Raw genomic sequence first — 18,983 nt, 5'->3', positions numbered from 1 at the left:
GAGCCTGCTTCTCCCTCTATGTCTCTACTTCTTTCTGTGTGTCTCTCATGAATAAATAAATAAAATCTTTTAAAAAAAAGTTTTGGGTTTTGTCAAACACTTTTTTCTGTATTGCAGTGACCATGTGTTTTTTTTCCTTTATTTTATTAACATGGTATTGTAATTAATGCATTAAAGCCCTAAACCCCAATGTGATTGTATTTGGGGATAGCACCTTTAAGAAATGACTACTGTTAAGTGAAGTCATAAGGGTGGCTCCCTAATACAAAAGATCTGATGTCTTTATAAGAGACACAGGGATTTATGTACACAGAGTAAAGCCATGTGAGACCATAGAGTGAAGGCAGCCATCCACAAGCCACAAGCTCTGGAGAAAACAACCCTGTTAGCACCTTGATCTTAGACTTTCGTACTTCAGAACTGTGAGAAAATAAACTTTTTTAAACCATCCAGTCTGTGGTATTTTGTTTTGACAGCTCTAGCTAACTAATACAGATATAATTACATTCATTGCTTTTTCTGTGTGAAATCCATCTAGCATTCTTGGATACAGCCTTCTTGGTCAGGATGTAAAAATCTTTTCATATGCTGCTGGATTAGGTTTGATTGTATTTTATGGAGGATTTCCCCATCTATATTCATGAAAGATACTGGTCTGTAGTTGTTGGGTTTTTTTCTTGTTATGTCTTTGTCTGATTATTGTATCCGAGTAATACTGACCTGAAAGTGAAAACACAATACACCAAAACTAGTGGAATGCAGCTTTTCAGTTTTATTCATCTCAAAGTATTTTCTAATTTCCTTTGTGATTTCTAGTTGACTCATTAACTTTGTAGGAACATATTGTTTACTTTCCACATATTTATGAATTTCTCACATTTCTTTTTCTTGTTGATTTCTAATGTAATTCCCTAAAGTCTGAAAAGATACTTTGTATGATTCCAGTCCTTTTAAATCTATTAAGGCTTATGTTATGACATATAATATGATCTATTCTGAAGGATGTTCCATGTGAACTTAGGAAGACTATGTATTCTGCTATAGGGTAGACTATCTTATAGACATCTGTTAGGTCAAGTCAGTTGACAGTGTTGTTCAAGTCCTCCATGCTCTTACTGATTTTCTGCCTAGTTATTCTACCCATTATTGAAAGTGAGGTATTTAGACACCTATTTTTTTAAAGATTTTATTTATTTATTCATGAGACACACACACACAGAGAGGCAGAGACACAGACAGAGGGAGAAGCAGGCTCTTCACAGGAAGCTTGATGTGGGATTCAATCCCCAGACCCAGGATTACTCCCTGAGCCGAAGGCAGATGCTCAACTGTTGAGCTACCCAGGCATCCCTAAATATCTATTATTGTTGAGTTATCTGCATCTTTTTTCAATTCTGTCAGTTTCTGCTTTATATATCGTGGGCATATATACTTGTAACAGTCATATCTTCCTGATATATGGGCCCCATTATCTTTATAAAAATATCCCTCTTCAGTAAGCTTTTTAGTCTTAAAATCCATTTGTCTGATAAACATACAGCTCTTTTTTTGGTTACTCTGTGCATAGTTTATCTTTTCCATCCTTTTACTTTCAACCTATTGGTACCTTTGAATCTGAAGTGTATCTCCAATAAAGAGCAAATAGTTTGATCTCTGCCTTTTGAGTCAATTTTTTAATACATTCACATGTAATAATATTATTGATATGGTTATATTTGTATCTGCCATTTGCTTTTTGCTTCTATACAGCTTATGACTACTTTTTTCTGTTTCTCCTTTATTATCTCCTTTCAATTTAAGTTGGTATTTCTATTGTGGCATTTTGACTCCTTTGATTACTTTAAACTGTATTTTGGAGCTATTTTCTTAGTGGTTGTTCTAGGGCTTATAATGTATATCTTAATTTATCAAAATTAACTTCTGATGTATACTTAATTTCATAATATATACTCCTATATATTTTAAGATATATATATATATACACACACACACACACATATACACATTTATACTAACTTAATTCCAGTGAGATTAGTCCTATATAGCTCCACCCTCTCTTTTTGTGTTATTTTTTTATATTTTTACACATCTTACATCTCTATATATTAGAACCCAACAATGCATTGTTATAATTAATGCTTTCTATAATGTCTTAATGAAGCTAAGAGAATAAAGGGGAGAATAAACATTTTTCTAGAATTATATTAACCTTCTAATTTACCATTTATGATTCTCTTTATTTATTCATATGATTTGAGTTACCATCTATTAAAATTTTCTTACTGCCATATAACCTTATTCCCACCTTATCCTTTGTAGTGTGGTCAAATATATTTATTTATACATGTTATGAGCCCAACAATATAATACAGTTTAATAGATATTGTTGTATGTGATAGCTTTATAAATCAACTGAGAAGAAAAAAGAAATATGCAATTATACTACCTACAGATGTGTAGATTAATTACCTACATAATCTCCTTTAACGGAGCTCCTTATTTTTTCATGTGTATTCTTTTTTTTTTTTAAATTTTTTTTATTTATTTATGAGAGAGAGAGAGAGAGAGAGAGAGAGAGAGAGAGAGAGAGGCAGAGACACAGGCAGAGGGAGAAGCAGGCTCCATGCACCGGGAGCCCGACGTGGGACTCAATCCCGGGTCTCCAGGATCGCGCCCTGGGCCAAAGGCAGGCGCTAAACCGCTGAGCCACCCAGGGGTCCCTTTCATGTGTATTCAAGTTGCTATAATGTGTCACTTCTTTTTAGCCTAAGGAACTTCTTTTAATATTTCTTGTAAGACAGGTCTCTCCATTTTTATTTGTTTGGGATTGCTTTTATTTCATCTTTATTTGTACAAGATAGTTTTGCTGGGTATAAGACTTAGCTGACAGAATTCTTCCTTCAACACTTTGACTTTGTTATCTTGTTACCTTCAGGCATCCATTGTTTCTGATGTGAATTCAGTTGTTATTCCTCATTGAGGATTCCCTATGAGTGAAGAGTTACTTCTTTTCTGTTACTTTCAAGATTTTGTCTTTATTTTTGGTTTTCAGTATATTATGTATATAAATATGAATATCTTTGTATTTATCCTTCTCAGTGTTTTTCAACTTCTTGGATGTGGAGATTAGAGTTCACATCAAATTCGGAAAGTTTTTAGTCATTATTATTTCAAATTTTTTTCTTTCTTTCTTCTCCTCTCTGCCTTGTGTTCCCATAATATGTAAGTTGAACTTTTAACATCATACCACATGCCTGTTCATTTTCTTAATTGTTTTATCCATTTTTCACATCACATAATCTGTACTGATCTATCCTGAAATTCACCAATTCTTTCTTCTGGTAAATCAAATCTACTGTTCAGCTCCACTACCAAATTTTTCACTTTTAACTCCAGAATTTTCTTTTGGTTCTTTTTTTAAATATTTATTTATTTGAGAAAGAGTGCAGAAGAGAGAGCATAAAAGGGAGTGGGGGCAGGGGCAAAGGGATAAGCAGACTCCCCGCTAAGCAGGGAGCCTGACATGGGGCTCGATTCCAGGACCCTGGGACCACAACCCGAGCTGGAGGCAGACGCTCAACCAACTGAGCCACCCAGGTCCCCAACTCTTGGTTCTTTTAAAAAATAATTTGTATATTTTCATTGATATGCTCTTCTTAATGAATCAATATTATCACATCTTCCTTTATTTCTTTAAACATTGTTTCTTTTAGTTCATTCAACATATTTAGAATAAATGCTTAAGGTCTTTGTGTATTAAATCTAAATCTAGGCTTCTGCAAAAGAAGTTTCTATTGCCTCCTTTTTTTCTTGTGTATGATTCACATTTTTCTGTTTCTTTGCATGTCTTGTAATTTTTTGTTGAAAATTAGATATTTTAGATAATATATTGTAGTAACTCTGGTTAGTAATGCCACCCCTTCTAGGGGCATGGAATAATCCTTTGAATTCTGTTTTGCCCACAGTGTGCAGACTCAGGTTTTCCTCTCATTTATCAGTTAGCCTGGTTTTAGCCCCGGGTATGCAAAAACCACTTATTAGTCAAAGTTTGTGCTTAAATCCCCTTATCCAGCAAGATTTCCACCCATTACATCACATCTGTGTGTGGTTTGGAGTCTGCTTTCACAATTCAGGGAGTTTATGATTTTACACCATGTTCAGCTAGTGATGAGCAACTCAAGAGGTCCTCCTGAGAGAGTGCAGCCTTAGGCATCCATACAGTCTTACAGATCATCAGCAATGTGTGTGACTTTAAATCTGGCTTCCAAGAACTCACCCTTCATCAGAGAAGCTTCTTATTCAATCAGAATTTGGTCATAGATTGTACTTAAGCCCCCTGAGCCACTAAGACTCAAAGCCCTTTCCTTTTTTTTAAAAATACATTTATTTTTATTGGTGTTCAATTTATCAACTACAGAATAACACCCAGTGCTCATCCCGTCAAGTGCCCACCTCAGTGCCCACCACCCAGTCACCCTTACCCCCCCGCCCACCTCCCCTTCCACCACCCCTAGTCAAAGCCCTTTCCTGATGGATCTGTGTGTGGCTAAGGGGATGCTTTCAAATCTATCCCATGTCCTACTCTGATTGCTCCTGAATGGGTCAGCTGAGAACATATATAGAGAGCCTTCAAACTATCCTCTCCTTTTTTAAAAAAATTTTTTTTAATTTATGATAGTCACAGAGAGAGAGAGAGAGAGAGAGAGAGAGAGAGGCAGAGACATAGGCAGAGGGAGAAGCAGGCTCCATGCACTGGGAGCCTGACGTGAGATTCGATCCCAGGTCTCCAGGATCGCGCCCTGGGCCAAAGGCAGGCGCTAAACCACTGCGCCACCCAGGGATCCCTAAACTATCCTCTCCTGATGAATGTGACCCCAGGAGGGCTGTCCTTGGATCCTTGGATTTTTTTCTTCTTTGGTTTTGTTAAACTACTCGATGGTCTGTAATTTTACTTGTTGCTACTAGTATTGTGGAGCTACCAGTTCTCTATTAATTGTCATCTTCAATAATGTCTTGTTTTCCACAAAGCCTTAAGCATGAACTTTTCTATGCTGTACTCCAGATAAATTCAGTCCTGAATCTTTCCATAGATAGAAAAAAAAGGACAGTAGCTTGATTTTCCTAGAATGATATATTTGCTCTAAGAGCTGGCACTAGAGGAAAGAGAGATGGCAGATCCTGGTTCTTTTGGCTTATCTCTACCAGTACAGAGCCTCCAACATATAAGCAAGATGGAACAAGCATCATCAGGCCTCAGTATTCTCTGACTGTTGCATATAAGTTAGAGCCCTTGCTCTATGAAAACTGGCTAAGTAGGAGAAAGAACTCCGTTCTCTTAGCTGGCCTATCTGAAACAGCACAGGGCTGGGAAGGATGAAATACATTGGCAGTCTTCCCTAGCCACTCCTGGAGTGCAACTGTAGCCCCAGACCAAGAGCTGGATGGGGAGGGAGTTTCCATCCTCTTGACCACATCCACTCACTGTAAAGCACCTGGAATGAAGCTTTCATTACACATGTCTGACAGGAGGATGATGGAAACAAGTCATGTCTCAAATGCCATAGACTCTCATTGTTTTTAATTTTCTTGAATAAAAACTTGTCTGTTTTATATCCATGGGACAATCTCCAGGGACTTTACATAGTTGTTTTCTTGTAATTTTTGTAGTTAAGGAGCTGTTTCACTGGGTAGAGGGTCTTCCAAGCTTTTCATACCACCTTTCCAGAAGTCCTGTCTCTGCAATATATATATGTTTAAATCTCTTCTAATCACCAGTTTCCTCTCCCATCTTGTAGAGGTTTCTTATTATTGATTGATTGAAAAAATCAACAATTTTTAAAGATTTATTCATTTTGAGGGGGGAGAAGGGGAAGGAGAGAGAGCCTCAAGTAGATTCTACACTGAGCATGAAGCCTGACACAGGGCTCAGTCTCACAACCCTGATATCACAATCTGAGCCAAAACTAAGAGTCAGATGCTTAACCAACTGTGCCACCCAAGTGCCCCCAAAATCAGATGTTTTTTAATCTAATTTTTTACAATCTGGATTTTTCTAATTGCACCTCTCTGGTGTGGTTTATCATATTTTTTGTCCCATTATTTTCTGTTTATTGATGATTAGATACATACCACTACTCCCAAAAGGTCAAATTCAGGAGGGTTTTTTGACCAGTAATACTTCATAGTTTACGGTGTGTTCTTCCTTTAAGGAACACATAACATTAAATAGCCTCTCTTGTTATAATATAAGCAGCTGTCAGTATTCAATACTAATATCCATTAGTTCACTTAAGGATCATCACTTTTAAAGAATGGATACTTTTCTACTATTTGCATGCACCACTATTTATTTAATCATTCTTTTTAAAAAAGATTTTATTTATTCTTGAGAGACACAGAGAGAAAGAGACAGGGATACAGGCAGAGGGAGAAGCAGGCTCCATGTAGGGAGCCCAATGTGGGACTCAATCCCAGCATTCTAGGATCACACCCTGAGCTGAAGGCAGACGCTCAACTGCTTAGCCACCCAGGTATCCCTATTTAATCATTCTTTGAGTCACCCAGGTATCCCTATTTAATCATTCTTTAACAGATATATATTTGAGTTCCAACCTCCAACTATTACAAAAAATGATATTCATATAACATTCATAAATCATATGAATATCATTTTTGCCCAGTTGTGCAAATATTTCCATAAACCACATTTTTGGAAATAAAACCACCAAGATATGAAAAATTATTATTTTGAAAGATATCACAAATTGCCTATAAAACTTTTTTACCAATTGATATTACCAGCAAATATGCCTATTTTATTCACATTCTCACCAGACCGCATTACGTTTTTAATTTTTGCCATCTTATTATTATTTTAATTTATACTTTAATTATTAGAAGGATTGAGCACATTTTCATTTATTGGCCTTTGTATTTCTTCTGGAAACTTTCCATTTACTTATTTTGTGAGTCAAATTACTTAATCTTTTGCAAAGTCCACCTACTTTGACCAAACCATCAAACTCACATGGTTATTATAAGCCACGTTTCGCACTCAAAAATACACAGACCAGCAGACAGAGTATCAGCACTGCAGTATCAGGTATTTCTCTTCATTAAAAGTTCCTGTAGCACTTCAGGAACTAGTCACTGACCTCTCAAAAGTGACAGCTTACGTATGAGGGAACAAAATCACATTGTCATTATCAAAGTGTAACAGCCACCATGGCTTATGTCTCAAATAGAAATCAGTATCTCTTGCTACAGTCCATGAATTTAGTTTCCAGGATCTCTGTAAGGAACATGCCTAATTCCAAAATTCATTGTATCCAGAGAAGCATATAGGTATCACTTCCAAACAGGTGTTCTATGCTTTATTTACAAGCTTCCTGGTTTAGGTATAATTCATCTATCAGGGGTCATTTTTACCATAAGCAAAGTTGCCTGGTAACACAATAGATGGTCCATCTTATCAGGTTTCCAGAAGAAAAGCAGAAAGTTAATCTAAGGTCAAATTTGTCCCCAGAGACAAAGGAATTTTTCTTAATACTTTACCCACACCTCTCTAAGCATCAGTTTCCTCCTACATAAAACAAAAATGAAAGTATCAACCTTTTAGAATTGCTGTAAAAATTACATAAAACATGAACTACTTTTTGTAGTTCACAGCACATAGCTTAAGCATTCAAAAAATAGTATGTGTCATTATTTACAGGAGTTTTGCAAAGCCCTATAATAACATTTAAATAAAACTAACAAGGAAGCTGTTTGTTTTATATATATACATATATATTTTTTTAATTTGAGAGATACAGACAGTGCGTGCGCGCTCAAGAGAGCGGGGTGGGGGCGGCAGTGGGGGTGTACAGAAGGAGAGGGAACCTTGATCCCAGGACACCAGGATTATGACTCAAGCAGAAGGCAGACACTCAGCCAACTGAGTCACTCAAGCACCCCTAAAAAGCCAGCTGTTTTTAAAATAACAGAGAAGACAAAAGACAGAAAGTCACAAAAATTTGGGGTGTAGTCTCAGTGTTAGAAAACAGATTAGTAGCAAGGATCTAGGTGAACTACACAAGAGTTCATGTAAAAACAGCATGCATAGGATCACAGTAAAATGCCAGGTCTCCATTTTTCAGTGGCTAACTATAAAGTCATTTATTATCTAGATCTGTACTATCCAATAGAGTAGTAGGTACTATACACACGTGGCTATTTAATATAGAAAGTAATAAAAATTAAACATAATTTAAAATATAGGCACACCTCATTCTATTGTGCTTCACTTTACTGCTCTTTACAGATATTCCATTTTTTTTACAAATTGGAGGTTTGTGGAAACCCTGTCTTAAGCAAGTCTATTGGCACCATTTTTTCCAGCATTTATGTATTTCATGTCTCTCTGTTAACATTTTGGTAATTCTCGTAAAATTTCAAACTTTTTCATTATTACTGTATTTGGAATGGTGGTCTGCAATCAGCGATCTTTAATGTTACTACTATAATTGTTTGGGGCTCCCACACCATACCCATATAAGACAATGAGCTTAATTGATAAACACTGTGTGTGTCCTGACTGCTGCAGCAACATTCCCCCATCTCTCCCTTTTCTCAGTCCTTTCTATTCTCTGAGACACAGCAATACTGAAATTAGGGCTCCTAATAACCCACAACAGGTTCTATAAGTGTTCAACTGAAAGGAAGAACAGCATGTTTCTCACTTTACACCGAAAGCTAGAAATCATTAAGCTTAGTGAGGAAGGCATGCCGAAAGCCAAGACAGGTCAAAAGCTAGGCCTCTTGTACAGTTAGCCAAGTTGTGAATGCAAAGGAAAAGCTCTTGAAGGAAATTAGAAGTGCTACTCCAGTAAATACACAAATGATAAGTGAAACCACCTTACTGCTGATAAACAAAGAAAGTTTCAGTGATCTAAATACAAGATTAAACCAACCACAACAATGCCTTAAGCCAAACCCTAATTCAGAGCAAGGCCTTAACTCTCTTCAATTCTATGAAAACTGAAAGAAGTGAGGAAGCTGTAGTAGAAAACTTTTTTTTAATATAAATCTATTTTTTATTGGTGTTCAATTTGCCAACATTTAGAATAACACCCAGTGCTCATTTCCATCAAGTGCCCCCCTCAGTGCCCATCACCTGGTCACCCCCACCCCCCGCCCACCTCCCCTTCCACCACCCCTAGTTCATTTCGCAGAGTTAGGAGTCTCTCATGTTCTGTCTCCCTTTCTGATATTTCCCACTCATTTTTTCTCCTTTCCCTTTTATTCCCTTTCACTATTTTTTATATTCCCCACATGAATGAGACCACATAATGTTTGTCCTTGTCCGATTGACTTATTTCACTCAGCATAATACCCTCCACTTCCATTCATGTCAAAGCAAATGGTGGGTATTTGTCGTTTCTAATGGCTGAGTAATATTCCATTGTATACATAAACCACATCTTCTTTATCCATTCATCTTTTGAGGCTTCTTCCACAGTTTGGCTATTGTGGACATTGCTGCTACAAACATCGGGATGCAGGTGTCCTGGCGTTTCATTGCATCTGTATCTCTGGGGTAAATCCCCAGCAGTGCAATTGCTAGGTCATAGGGCAGATCTATTTTTAACTCTATGAGGAACCTCCACACAGTTTTGCAGAGTGGCTGGACCAGTTCACATTTCCACCAACAGTGCAAGAGGGTTCCCCTTTCTCCGCATCCTCTCCAACACTGGTTGTCTCCTGTCTTGTTAATTTTCCCCATTCTCACTGGTGTGAGGTGGTATCTCATTGTGGTTTTGATTTGTATTTCCCTGATGGCAAGTGATGCAGAGCATTTCCTCATGTGCTTGTTGCCCATGTCTATGTCTTCCTCTGTGAGATTTCTGTTCATGTCTTTTGCCCATTTCATGATTGGATTGTTTGTTTCTTTGCTGTTGAGTTTCATAAGTTCTTTATAGATCTTGGAAACTAGCCCTTTATCTGATACGTCATTTGCAAATCTCTTCTCCCATTCTGTAGGTTGTCTTTTAGTTTTGTTGACTGTATCTTTTGCTGTGCAAAAGCTTCTTATCTTGATGAAGTACCAATAATTCATTTTTTCTCTTGTTTCTCTTGCCTTCATGGATGAATCTTGCAAGAAGTTTACTGTGGCCAAGTTCAAAAAGGGTGTTGCCTGTGTTCTCCTCTAGGATTTTGATGGAATCTTGTCTCACATTAAGATCTTTCATCCATTTTGAGTTTATCTTTGTGTATGGTGCAAGAGAGTGGTCTAGTTTCATTCTTCTGCATGTGGATGTCCAGTTTTCCCAGCACCATTTATTGAAGAGACTGTCTTTTTTCCAGTGGATAGTCTTTCCTCCTTCAATAAATGGTAGAAAGAGATGGAATACTTCCAAACTCGTTCTATGAGGCCAGCATCATCTTAATTCCAAAACCAGACAAAGACCCCACCAAAAAGGAGAATTATAGACCAATATCCCTGATGAACATGGATGCAAAAATTCTCAACAAGATACTAGCCAATAGGATACAACAATACATTAAGAAGATTATTCACCACAAAAAAAAAAAAAAAAAGAAGATTATTCACCATGACCAAGTAGGATTTATCCCTGGGATGCAAGGCTGGTTCAACACTCATAAGACAATCAATGTGATTCATCATATCAGTAAGAGAAAAAACAAGAACCATACGATCCTCTTATTAGATGCAGAGAAAGCATTTGACAAAATACAGCATCCATTCCTGATCAAAACTCTTCAGAGTGTAGGGATAGAGGGAACATTCCTCAACACCTTAAAAGCCATCTATGAAAAGCCCACAGCAAATATCATTCTCAATGGGGAAGCACTGGGAGCCTTTCCTCTAAGATCAGGAACAAGACACGGATGTCCACTCTCACCCCTGCTATTTAACATAGTACTAGAAGTCCTAGTCTCAGCAATCAGACAACAAAAAGAAATAAAAGGCATTCAAATTGGCAAAGAAGAAGTTCAAAGAAAAAGAAGTCAAACTCTCCCTCTTCGCCGATGACATGATACTCTACATAGAAAACCCAAAAGACTCCACCCCAAGATTGCTAGAACTCATACAGCAATTTGGCAGTGTGGCAGGATACAAAATCAATGCCCAGAAACCAGTGACATTTCTATACACTAACAATGAGACTGAAGCAAGAGAAATTAAGGAGTCCATTCCATTTACAATTGCACCCAAAAGCAGTGTATAAGGTATAAGATACCTAGGAATAAACCTAATCAAAGAGGTAAAGGATCTATACCCTAAAAACTACAGAACACTTCTGAAAGAAATGGAGGAAGACACAAAGACATGGAAAAATATTCCATGCTCATGGATTGGCAGAATTAATATTGTGAAAATGTCAATGTTACCCAGGGAAATTTACACATTTAATGCAAACCCTAATAAAATACCATGGACTTTCTTCAGAGAGTTGGAACAAATTATTTTAAGATTTGTGTGGAATCAGAAAAGACCCCAAATAGCCAGGGGAATATTAAAAAAGAAAACCATGCCTGAGGGCATCACAATGCCAGATTTCAGGTTGTATTACAAAGCTGTGGTCATCAAGACAGTGTGGTACTGGCACAAAAACAGACACATAGATCAGTGGAACAGAATAGAGAATCCAGAAGTGGACCCTCAACTTTATGGTCAACTAATATTTGACAAAGGAGGAAAGACTATCCACTGGAAAAAGAAAACTTTGAAACTAGCAGAAATTGGTTCATAAGGGCAGCCCAGGGGGCTCAGCAGTTTAGTGCCACCTTCAGCCCAGGGCCTGATCCTGGAGACCAGGGATCGAGTCCCACATCAGGCTCCCTGCATGGAGCCTGCTTCTCCCTCTGCCTGTGTCTCTGCCTCTCTCTCTCTCTCTCTCTCATAAATAAATAAATAAAATCTTTAAAAAAAGAAAATTGGTTCATGAGGTTTAAGAAAAGAAGCCATCTCCATAACATAACAGTGCAAGACAAAGCAGTAAGTGCTGATGTAGAAGCTGAAGCAAGTTATCCATAAGATCTAGCTATAATAATTACTGAAGGTGGCTATACTAAACAACAGATTTTCAACATAGATGAAACAGCCTTATACTGAAAGAAGATGCCAACTAGGACTTTCTTAGTTAGAGAGAAGTGAATGCCTTGCTTTAAAGCTCCAAAGGACAGGCTAACTTTCTTGTTAGGGCTAATGTAGCTGGTGACTTTAAGTTGAAGCCAATGCTCATTTCCCTTCAGAAAATCCTAGGACCCTTAAGAATCATGCTAAATCTATACTGCCTGGGCTCTAGAAATGAAAACAAAGCATGGATGACAGAACATCTGTTTATAACATTGTTTACTGAATATTTTAAGCCTACTGTTGAGAACTACTGCTCAGAGAAAAAAAAAAGACTCCTTTCTAAATATTACTGCTCATTGACAGAGCTCTGATAGAAATATACAATGAGATTAATACTGTTTTCATACCTGCTAACACAATATCCATTCTGCAGCCCAAGTAATTTAGACTTTTAAATTTTATTATTTAAGAAATACATTTCATAAAGCTATAGCTATCACACATAGTGATTTCTCTGATGGATCCGGGTAACGTAAACTGAAAGCCTCTGGAAAAGATGCATCATTGTAGATAACATTATGAACATTTGAAGGGATACCTGGGTGGCCCAGTCAGTTAAGCTTCCGCCTTTGGTTTAGGTCATGATCTCAGGGTCCCGGGATCAAGCCCCGTGGCAGGCTCCCTGCACAGTGGGGAGCCTGTTTCTCCCTCTCCTTCTGCCTTTCTCTTGTGCTCTCTCTTTCACGCATGCTCTCACTTTCTCGAATAAATAAATCTTAAAAAAAATAAAAAGAACACTTGTGATTCATTGAAGAGATCAAAATATCAACATTAACAGGAGTGAGGAAGAAGTTGATTCCAACCCTCATGTGTGACTTTGAGGTGTTTAAGACTTTAGTGGAGGAAGTACTTCAGATGTGGCAGAAATTGCAAGAGAACTAGAAGTGGAGTCTGAATATGTGACAGAATTTCTGCAATCTCATGATCAAACCTTAAAGGATGTATGCCCCAGAGTATAGCATAGTGACTGGCACACTGTAAACAATACATTTTCTTTCTTTTTTTTTTAAAAGATGTTATTCATTTATTCATGAAAGACACACATACACACACACAGAGAGAGAGAGAGAGAGAGGCAGAGACACAGGCAGAGGGAGAAGCAGGCTCCATGCAGGAGCCTGATGTGGGACTTGATCCCGGGTCTCGAGGATCACACCATGGGCTGAAGGCGGCACTGAACCGTTGAGCCACCGGGGCTGGCCAACAACACATTTTCATCTAATAACTCTGAGTTCCTCTATCCAAGGCCATAGGCAAATGCAAGTTTAGTTTTTAGAAAAATATGTACAGAAACATCCCTAAAACTTATCTCACCATTACTAAGGCAAACATGTGAAAGAAGTAATGGTCTATAGCAGAGTAGTGTCCTCTAAATTACATGGCTCTCCAACACTGGCAGTAAAATTTGAAACGTGATCTGATTCCCTTGTCTTCCTCTCTCCTCTTGTTGCCACTTAAAGAGACTGACTGTTGTATGCCGAGGAAGCACGTTTTAAGAAGCGATAGGTATGTATCATATACAATAGAATATTATTCAGCCATAAAAAATAAAGTCTTGCCATTTGCAACAACATGGATGGACCTAGAGAGTATTATGTTAAGTGAAATAAGTCAGAGAAAGACAAATACCATATGCTTTCACTAATATGAATTTAAGAAACAAGACAAAAAAGCAAAGGGAAAAAGAGATAAAGAAACCAAGAAACAGACCTTTAGTTATAGAGAATTAATGGTTACCAGAGGGGAAAGGGGTAGGGGCTTGGGTAAAATAGGTGATGGGGATTAAGGAGTTCACCTGTGATGATGAGCAGCAGGTGATGTATGGAAGTGTTGAATTGCTATATATAGCAACTGAAACTAATATAACTGGAATTTAAAAAAAAAAAACCTAAAATTAAAAAAAACGTAATTTCATTTAAGCCCAGTAGAGGGAACCAGGATCTCATCATATCTGATGGATTCCTCCATCCTCGCACTAGATATGTAAATATTCTAAATTTGACATTACTTGCAGCTTTCAGATTTAAAAATTTAAAGCCTGAGAGTATTGTTAATAACCTTGATGACTATGAATAATTTTAACATTCTTCAATATCAAACAGAGGTGACTAATAACAAATGCATCATCCTAACTACTTTGTATTCTTTTGAAATACTCACAACTCACCAAAGCCATAATCTTTATTCTCCTAAAATCCCAGTGAGGCAAACAGCTATTGAATGACTACCATGTATAAAAAAGAATTTATAATAGGGAAGACGAATAAGAATCTTCTACTCAACCTTATATTTGTATAATTTATAACACAGAAGTCTTTTATATACACAATGACATTTCATCCTATTTTTGTGATGAAAACACCAAAACTAGTATTCTAACAGGACTTATTTAAGGTCAGCTAAGTGGCAGAAACAAGTTTACTTCTATTATTAAATTAGTAAAAAATTGGGACACCTGGGTGGCTCAGCGATTGTGCATCTGCCTTTGGTTCAGGGCATGATCCCTGGGTCCTGGGATCGAGTCCTACATCAGGCTTCCTGCATGAAGCCTGCTTCTCCCTCTGCCTATGTCTCTGCGCCTCTCTTTCTCTCTCTCTCGAATACATAAATAAAATCTAAAAAAAAAAATTAAAAAAAATTAGTAAAAAATTAATGTGTGAATTTATTTGCCCCAAATATCCCCTACATTAGTCTAAAACAGATCCAAAAGGTAACTACAAAGTCTCAGTTTTCAACCAGGCCCTTTTTGTTTTTTTATTGAATCCTGAGACTAAATAAGATCTCAATAGCTTATTTAGTTCACTTTTTCCAAAAAAAAATGGGTCTTTTTCATGGCACCTTGGATGTGGTAGGCTGCTTCATGATGAAGCTGAACATCTCTTTCCCAGCTACTGGCTGCCAGAATCTCATTGAAGTGGATGATGAATGCAAACTTTGTATCTTCTATGAGAAGTGTGTGGCCACAGAAGTTGCTGCTGATGCTCTGGGTGAAGAATGGAAGGGTTACATGGTCCGAATCAGTGGTGGCAGTGACAAAGACACGATGTCTTAACAACCCATGGCCATGTCTGCCTGCTGCTGTGTAAGGAGCATACATGCTATCAACTGAGGAGGACTGGAGAGAAGAAGCGCAAATCTGTCTGGGGTTGCATTGCAGATGCCAATCTCAGTGTTCTCAACTTGGTCATTGTGAAAAAGGCGAGAAGGATATTCTTGGACTCACTGATACACTGTGCCTTGTCACCTGGGGTCCAAAAGAGCCAACAAAATTTGCAAACTTTTCAATCTCTCTAAAGATGATGTCTGCCAGCATGTTGTGAGAAAGCCCCTAAACAAAGAAGGTAAGAAACCTAGAATCAAAGCACCTGAGATTCATCGTCTTGTTACTTCATATGTCCTCCAACACAAACATCAGTGTATTATTTGAGGAAACAGCACATCAAGAAAAATAAGGAAGAAGCTGCAGAATATTCTAAACTTTTGGCCATGAGAATGACGGAGGCCAAAGAGAAATGCCAGAACAGATCACCAAGAGATGGAGCTGTCCTCTCTGAGAGCTTCTATCTCTGAGTCCAGTCAAAAATGAGATTTTCCAACAGTGACAAATAAATAAAATCAGAAATACATACACAAAAAATGAAGATACCTAAATTTCAAATATGGCTTTCTACTTTGTAAAATCATCTTGAAAAGATGGTAGCTCAAGCTTATGATAGAAAATAGAAAAAGAGGATAATCAAGTATAAATATACTTTTTAGATGACATTTTTGAACAAATTCATTCTTATCTCTATGTAGACAGAACCCATTTTCTGAGCAACAGAAAATAAGATGAGATAATTCCACTCTAAAGTAGACTCTAGCTGTCCTAAAACACTTAATAGGATAGGTAAAGCTACCTCTAACATACAGACCTAAGATACAAGGGATTCTTGCTGTTGTTTAGAGAATTTACCCTTAACAAAGGGGATTAGTCATGGCAGAAATCTGTTCTACTACAGATCAGACATGGTGCAATGGCATTAACCAGATGTTGGTTAGTACACCATGGCTAAATGAGATAAAAGCTAGCTGAAGTAGGCTAACATCAGAAATCTACCCATAGAGAATGCCTTAGTGCCCTTAAGCATGGGATTAAATCCAGAGAGGTCAACTACCAATTAGCAAAAGTTTATTTGAGCTCCTATAATATTTAAACCAATAAAAGACCCTCAAAATCACAATAATAATATCATGCAAACCCCCAGCCACTGTAAAATGTAGGCCTTACTTAGAGTTAGGCAGGCTAAGTCCAAAAGGTCAGAGAGGCAGTGAGAATATATTAACAAGCAAATATCATGAAGTTTAATTCTAGATAAGAGAATATTTTTAATAGACTGCTTTCTACCAGATTCAGAAAGTAATAGATCAGTAAATACAGGGAGGAAACAAGAGGCCTACAAGTGAATTCTGTTCTTAAGGAGATCAGCAGATATCCTATTTTATCTCCAAAAAGAAGAAAAACAATAGTTCACACTAAGGGCAAGCACTTGGCAGTTGTTACTGAACTTAATCTTCATGACAACCCTAAAAATCCTAGCAGTATTCATCTTACATAGGGAAACTAAGATTTAGAAAAGTGAACTTCCTTGAAAATCATATAGCTAATAGGTATCGGAGCTGGGATTTGTTTTAAGATTTTATTTATTTCTCATGAGAGGCACAGAGAAAGAGAGAGACAGAGACACGGGCAGAGGGAGAAGCAGGCTCCATGCAGGGAGCCCAATGTGGGACTTGATCCCAGGTATCCAGGATCACGCCCTGGGCTAAAGGTGGCACTAAACCACTGCGCCACTGGGGCTTCCCTCAGAGCTGGGATTTAAACCCAGATCTGTTTGACTCTGAACTCTATGCTTTAACTCCAAGCTACAAATTTCATGCTGTTTGCAATCCAACTTGGTTTTGATGTCTCTAACATATCTGACTAGCATATTTTTCTAGGAAATGAAACCTGGTTCATTCACTAAGAAAAGGTGACTGCTGACACTTCAACCTATGTCAAAATAAACACCAGAATAGAGAAGCAGACTGGGACAATATCTGGCACTATCATTTTTCCCTTATCTTGTTTCTCATAGCAGCTATCTCTGATAAACAGAAATATTAGCACAGCAATACTTCTATATCCTTTTGGAAAAAGCATGGAAATTGACCCCAAGACTGATCTGGGGGACAACCATATACAATCAAATTAATGATCCTCTTGGTGTAGATCTCATCACCTAACAGAATTAAAAGTTCTTAGCATCTTAAACTATGGATCAGATTTCATCTTTCAGAGCTAAATGCTATAGCTTTCTGATTCCGTGTTATTGTGGCATGATAACATTCATTCAATAGTTGGCTGAGTTCTCTCTCTCTCTCTCTCTCTCTCTCTCTCACACACACACACACACACACACACACACACACACACACACTGGTACTTAGAAAATCCCACATCTCAATTTATTAATCAAAGAATGAAATTATTTGATGGTCTAGCTCTCAAACTCACTTTGCTTCTCAGGTAAGTTCCAGAACAAATGATTAGCTCTTGGTAAATGACTGATTTCTTCTGTTCCAGTTCACTGAAGACACATAAAGGCGCCAGAGCTTTCCTGAGCCAGCGTTTACCCCTGACCAGCTCTGGGTCTCCTACAAAATCTTTTCATTACCTAAATCAAGCAAGAGCTCAGTAATTCCAGGCACATAATAATGACATGGAGATGCCTGGGTGGCTCAACGGTTAAGTATGTCTGCTTTCGGCTCAGGGCGTGATCCTGGAGTTCGGGATCGAGTCCCATATCAGTTTCCCTGCATGGAGCCTCCTTCTCCCTCTGCCTATGTCTCTGCCTCTCTCTGTGTCTCTCATGAATAAATAAATAAAATTCTTTTATAAAAAAATAAATAAAGTAATAACATGACACGCCAGGGTGGCTCAATAGTTGAGCATCTGCCTTCAGCTCAGGGCCTGATCCTAGGGTCCCAGGATTGAGTCCCACATCAGGCTCCCTGACTGGAGCCTGCTCCTCCCTCTGCCTGTGTCTCTGCCTCTCTCCCTCTCTCCCTCTCTCTCTCATGAATAAATAAAATATTTTTAAAAAATTAAAAAATAAAATAATAACGTAAGAGATTAATAAGCTTGGGACACCTGGGTGGCTCAGCAATTGAGCATCTGTCTTCAGCTCAGAGCATGATCCTGGAGTCCCAGGACTGAGTCCTCCATCAGGCTCCCTGCATGGAGCCTGCTTCTCCCTCTGCCTATGTCTCTGCCTCTGTGTGTGTGTGTCTCTCATGAATAAATAAATAAAATCTTTCAAAAAAAAAAAAAAACAAGAGAGATGAATAAGCTTGACTCTATTTCATCCCACACCCACCTCAGGAGAAAAAGCTCAAAACAGAACAAAAAATCCGCATGTCTTGAAGCCACACACCCGAAACCTGGAAAAGGCTTTGAAAACCTATGTAGTACAATAATTTCTAAATGCTAATTCAAAAATTCGTGGTGATCCCTGACAAAATAGGCATTGGTCTAAAAAATACTGGAAAAAAAAACCATAGGTGATGCAATTAAATTTTTCATACAGCTAAATCTACTAATTTAAAGAGTCCATGCTCTAGTCTGAGATTATATTTTGCCTAGATTTTTAGTATAAATTGTTATTCCTTTTTATGGAATTAGGTAGTAGTTGTTTAAAAGTATTCTTAATTTAGCAAAATAGAAGGTGAGCAACAGTATGACAACTCACACTTTTCTCTTTTACTCATTTGTAAAACCCTGAAGTCTAGGAACCAGTGAACCACTTATCTGGTCTATCAC

The 18,983-nt window shown here is 37.7% G+C and overlaps 1 protein-coding gene across 10 annotated transcripts in view; it reads right to left on the bottom strand.

Annotated features, from left to right (window-relative positions):
- TMEM116 (transmembrane protein 116) overlaps positions 1 to 18,983 on the bottom strand; it is a 166,167-nt gene that overhangs the window by 104,033 nt on the left and 43,151 nt on the right. The window lies entirely within an intron of this gene.

The sequence above is a fragment of the Vulpes lagopus genome, chromosome 14 (genome assembly GCF_018345385.1).
Source record: "Vulpes lagopus strain Blue_001 chromosome 14, ASM1834538v1, whole genome shotgun sequence".
NCBI lineage: Eukaryota > Metazoa > Chordata > Mammalia > Carnivora > Canidae > Vulpes > Vulpes lagopus.
Note: the sequence above shows the minus strand (reverse complement) of the source record. Positions and strands in the feature narration are given on the sequence as shown.